Source organism: Phalacrocorax aristotelis, chromosome 10, assembly GCF_949628215.1.
Source record: "Phalacrocorax aristotelis chromosome 10, bGulAri2.1, whole genome shotgun sequence".
NCBI classification, from domain to species: Eukaryota; Metazoa; Chordata; class Aves; order Suliformes; family Phalacrocoracidae; genus Phalacrocorax; species Phalacrocorax aristotelis.
The window spans coordinates 998,850-1,004,849 of NC_134285.1; positions in this window are offsets into that span (position 1 = coordinate 998,850).

The window sequence follows — 6,000 nt, forward strand, 5'->3', positions numbered from 1 at the left end:
CAAACCAGTCAAAGGACTGACAGGGAATAATGGGAGAGAATGAAGGACTGTAATGTCAGGAAAGAGTGAAGCTGAGAGCAGACACAAATTCACAGTAGAGATCTGCATTCTCAGAGGCACTTCCCTGTGGAGAAGGTGGAGCTAGCATTGCGTGAGGTCTTCACAGCCCAAACACCGCAGAGGTGGGAACTGGAAAATCCCTCAAAACGAAAGTGAAATGATTTCATTTGCCTTGTCCAAGTCCACAGAACAAATAACGGCAAGGAAGTATTTTTTAATATTTCAGGTTCCGTTAGAGCACTTTAAACTCTTATTACTGGTGTAAATAAGAAACATATAGAATAGGACGCTTGCTTGCAATACTACTTTTAAACTCCTGAGTCCATTTAACATGCCTGCGTTTGAGAACATTATGGCTAATTTCTATTTCCAAGTTCCAATGCATACAGGATAAAATTATTCAAAAGATGCAGAAGCACCCCTCTTAGCAAACTGTATAATAAAAAAGTGACTACAGATAATAGGTTTCTGGTTAGAAAATTTGAACTGGGATGGAATTAGCGCCATACCAGGTACAATGGTACTGAGGATGTGCCATACTTGCAGCTACATCTCTGCAAAACAATCTTGAAAAAAACATTCAATTGTGAAACTATTGAAATTTGTTTAAAAATTATTAGCTTTTGATATATGCTGTCTGGTCGCAGGGCTGGGTTACTTTGGCTCGCAGTGAAGCTGCCGGTGAGAAGGCTGCTCACTGGCATCGCTGCACCGAGTTCTAAAGCACTGGTTGAACACACCCGGCAGCTTGCACAGCTACTGTTGAAGGGAAGAATTGTTATTGCACGTGCCGACAGCACTGTTCTTGAATTTCATTTTCTTCTCAACTCCCTTCCACTGTTCGCATGGAAATAAGCATCGTCCTGTCTGCCCTATTGTAAGAGCTACTGAGAAAAGTGGTTTTGTTGGCATAGGGGAGTTCTTGCTCTCTGTTTGCATCCAGCTTGCACATTATCACAAATATTTACCAGCCCAGTTTCAGTTGGTCTTTACCATTCTTATTAATGCTAGTTAAAAAATGAATGCTATTTTATTCACCTGTAAAATAAATGGACGCCCTGGACAAATGAGCAATTGTCTCTGGAAATCTGCTGCAATAGCAACCATCTTTCTGCCAGCATGAATGGACTAAAGTATTTTTCAGCTGAAGAAGATCCCACATTATTAAAGATGAGCATTTATGACAATGCATCATAGCCAGTAAGGGTATTTTTGTCCTCTTCTTAGAGGCTTGATAATATAGCTTGCGTTGCTGTGAGCCGAACATGCACATGCATAAAGTGATTGTATTATTTTCCGTGTACTTAAAAGGGCACGGACAATTTGAAATCAGTTTCTCAGCTTCTATTAATAACTTGTAAGTTAATTTTGATCTTGTTTATTTGTCTGCATATGAAAAAGTTTGGATTGTCATGTCATAGCGTGTAACTGAAAGCCGTTATCTCCTGACGTCCGATTCAGCTTCCTGTTACCGTTTCGTTCACAGCAGTCCTGTTTTATCTGCCTTTAAAGGGACTACACTTGATGTAGGAGGGCTGCTGTAAGTCTGTCCTCAGTTACGAAGGCTAATAAATGCATTATGCATGCCTGTTATGTCATTTTGTTAACTGTATTATGCCACTGTCAATAAAAGTCATAGTCAAGGTCTGTAGCTTGCTTTATTATTTTAGATTGTTCTCTAATTTTATTGATGCACGTGCTCCTAGCGACTAGACCGCTGCAGCAATTGCTTCCATTCTGCCTTTCAAATACTACAGCCGGTTATACATTGTCAGCAAATCTGCTGCGTTAACTAACCCCCTATTGCTTATCCCATCATCTCCTTCTCGCATCAGCGTCGTGAACCTACCTCTTTCACCCTCGCACATAACTCTTTCCTTCAGCTAAGTTCTTACACATATGGGACTGGCCAGTGAACTACTGCGTACACTAGAGAAATTCAGGCACCCTCAAACTGGAGGAACTTGTTCTTCACGGGGAACCAGAAGGTTGAATGTCACCCCTACAAAAGACTGTTGGTCAAAGCAGCAGTACTCAAGGGGTCATGGTGGCTGGGTGGAAGCAGCACTGGGTAGCCTCCCCTTGTTTTAAGCCCTGCCAGCGCTGCAGAACTGCACACTTCTGGCCTTCTGCTCCCAGTTCAGCTTTCACCAGTTGAGTTGTCACCTCGCAGAAGCTGTTGTGGGACACGCACGGCAGTGTAGCATGGCGCACACCTGAACTCTGCCAGCTGTGCCCGCTTCCTGACAAAAGCGAGGGCGGGTGGTGGCGAGCAGCTCCAGGAGGCGTTGTCCACCAAAGAACTGTTGCGAGGCCCATGCTCTACCTGTGTCTTCTGAGCTCCGGTTGTCCCCTCTGATTCCCTCGCTGCTCCCAAGAGCAAGGCAATCCCATCGGGTCACCTCCAGAACATGTCCAGTGTTAGTCACCCACTCTTGGCTTTAGCTTTAATACATGTTCTGTTGAGTGTAAGGTTATTTGGGAGCCAAGGTCTGGGTCACCTTCTCTCCTGTTTACTGCATTTTTTTAGTTCGTTCTTTGTTCTTTTACTCTTGTGCTCCCTGGAGCTTGGACTTCAGGACTTGCCTGCTAAGGTCCTAGTTTCCGATTCTGCCAGCAAAGGGACAGGAAAATCACACCTCTGCACCTAAAAAGACATATGTAACAGCCTGGGTTGGGCGCAGATTTCAGCTTAAGAGCAGATAAATCCTTAACGCCCGTCTATGGAATGTCGGCGCTTCTCTTCCTCATGGGCCCACTGTCTCCAGGAGGCCACCACCTTCCCCAGTGGGGAAGGAATGCTCCGGGTACCGTACGCAGGGAGGAATCCACTTCATGCCGCCAGCAACCCTTCCTCCAGACCCTGTCACTGCTGTCCTTAGAGAAGCGTTCACACACGTTACAGCACGTTGATAGGCATCACCTAACGTCCACCCAGGCTAACGCCCCGTGCGCATTTTTGCTGTGGTAGACAATTACTCGGTCAGATGTTTGCCAGCTGCGCCTGCTGGAGACGTCCATCCACCCCTGCTCCCCTTCCCCCGGCGAGAAGGGAGGTGTTTGGAAGCTGCGGCTGTGGCTCCTGGTCTGCCCCATGTCTGGTGGCAGAAGCTGGGCTCTGGCCAGTGCCGCGGGCACCATCCTGTCCTGCCTGCAGCTCTTCCCGCTGACGGGACCGGGAGGACGAGCGGAGGAGCTGTGGTGCGTAGGGATCACAGGGGAACCCCCCGACATGCATCGAGCCGGAGATTGACTCTGCTGTGGGGAAGGGATGGAAGCGAAGGCTCCCTGTGCCGGGGACACCCTTCCCACGCTGGCCGGCATCTCTCCCAGCACAGATGCAGGCTCCGCTGCTTCCCCGGTCTGACCGCTCTGGCCTAAGCAAAACAGCCGAGGTTTGGGTTTTGGGAAGCTTTGTGTTTCGTGTTGTTAGCACTGCGGTTAGACTGTCAGCCACTTCTCTGTTGTGCATTTGAATGGCTCCGCAGCACTACGGTCATACATGAAATTAGAAATAATGGGAACAACTATCCAAGGGCAAACAACCTGCCCCGCATTCAGGCAGCTGCCAAAGATGGATTTTTGCTGTTACATTTTTACCACTTGGTAAACATGCCCTTCTGGGCAGTGATCCCCAAATACCTTTTCCCAGCAACAGCAGCCGCCATCTGCCCCCTGCCAGCCTGGCACACACGCGGGTCCTCCCATCTTCAGATCCCCATTAACTTTTTAATTAGGATTTTCATATAATTGGAGCGAGAGAATAAACTGCAGAAGACAGAGAAATGTACTGACTAAAAATAGTTAAAAACGAGCTGGCGCCATTTCAATGTTTCCCATCCCCTCCACCCTTCCCCTTTATCTGCAGTTTGCTGTCAAGGCTTCGCGCAGAATGAAGGCTTCAGCATGGAGTTGGAAAAGCCGACATGTTAGAAAATACTTTCTGCTTAATGTCTGGGGAAAATAAAGCAAGGGGCTGCTTTTATAAGGCGACGTGAGAAGCGCAGGCCTGGGGAAGTGGAGAATTTGCCGTCAATAACCCTTTGCCGCTTGTTACATTCAGCATCATTATACAGAATGAAGATGCTGTCACGAGCAAAACAGATTGTTTTCAAAATTGCACTTGACTTAAATAATCTAAATGAGCTGATCTGACAGACAAGGGAAAACAGTCTCCTCATTAACACAGAGGCTCTGTGTGTTACTCTGCTAGGAGGCTCCTTCCCTTGTTCATCGTAGAGGCTTTATTTACAGGAGGTGTTTTTAGAGCTATTTAAAAATAGCTCAGCCGATGGTAAGAGGTGGCGATATAAAGGTACCGAAGAGGCAACGCTTACTCATAAAAACAATGCCGGCCCAGGAGCCGCTCAGTTAAGTCAACCGGACTATTTACGTTAGCGAGGAACATTTCAGTCTCTGTAGGATCCACAATTAGGAGGAAAAAACACAAATGACGAGGTTGGAAGCTGCTGACAGAAAGCGTTCGGCTTGCCTTCCAAACAGACCTGGAAAACAGCTCGCAGACTCTTATGCTAAGGCTCATGATTAAACAGTCGGTGCCTATTTCGCAGGCGGCAGCAGCAAACAGTCATTAGATCAGTGCTGAGGAGAAGAAAATTCACTGCCTTGCCTCCAGGCTCCCAGCGCCTTTCCAGCATTATCACCGCTACACAGAGTGATCAGAGCAGGGGAGAGCAGGCACTTGGGGTTATTAAATGAGAATTCAATCCTACCCTTTAAATCAGCAAAAAATTATAAAAGATAAAGAATTTCCCTGTGTTTTAAAGCTAGTCCAACTCGCTTTCCCTGATCTGCGTTTGGGAAGGCTGCCAACCGCAAAATGGAATCGCTGAGCCTGGATTTCACTCTGTATCCAGCCAATTACGCCATCCTCACATCCCTGGTCTCTTAAGTGGTGCAGTGCAATAGACGTTTCCAATCTTTATTTATTTACCAGGGCTGCATTGCACTTCAAAAGAAAATCACACCGATGGGCTTATTGTGTCTCTCCCTTTTTGTCAGTTCCTGCACCCCGCACTGCTCAGGCGTTAGCAAACATGGCCCGGTCCAGATGGCTCATGGAGGCTGGTAGGAGGGTTTCCCCTGGCTCGGAGGGTCCCCCCGCCGAGGAGCTGGTGCAGCGGCAGGGTCCAGCCCCCGTCCATCGCCTGCCACTGCGGCAGAGCCTGCCTGGTCACTGGGGGCTGGCGTCTCTTTCACAGGTGTCGTTTTTCTACCGTGTTTCTAGGTTTTTACTAAATAAAAAGACAATTTCAGAATGTAGTGGGGCACTATTTGGAGAGCCCACAGAGCTATGAACCTCTGTCCTTCTTCTCCACCAGCAAGAAGATGTGGATGACATGTGTGGTCAAAAGTGCTCCCCCCCTCTTCTCGCCCTCAGTCCCAGTAATTTGCCACAGGCTCCGTAACTTGCAGGAGCCCGTGCAAACAGGAGTCCTGCAAGCTCCTCCACCCCACCGGCTACACTCAGGGCAGAGCTCAGGCCCCTCCACCACGACTGATCCCGGCTGGTGAACCGGCGAGAGAGATGTGAGCCAGTTCTCCAGAGAAACCACCGGAGCCATGGGAGAAGGACGGGAGCGACTGGAGCACCGAGGGGGTCACCAACATGGAAAGACCCTCGAGGGACGCACACCCTGCCTGGCCAGGTGCTGTTGTTTATGTATATTTATTCTGTCCTCTAACATGTTTAACAGGAATAAGCCGCTTTGTAATCAATGCTTATTGATTGTCTAACTCAACAACTGCCCTTTCTCAACGCAGCACCAGATTAACAGAAGATTTCACCTATTTCTTTTGCACTTCTCACTTACAATAGCACAAATTATTTCTATTCTGCCACAGACCGTTTCTTTTTGTGCCAGAAATATGCTCTGGTTTAGGCTTCAGAAAGCGATTCATTTCGTAATTACAGAGAAT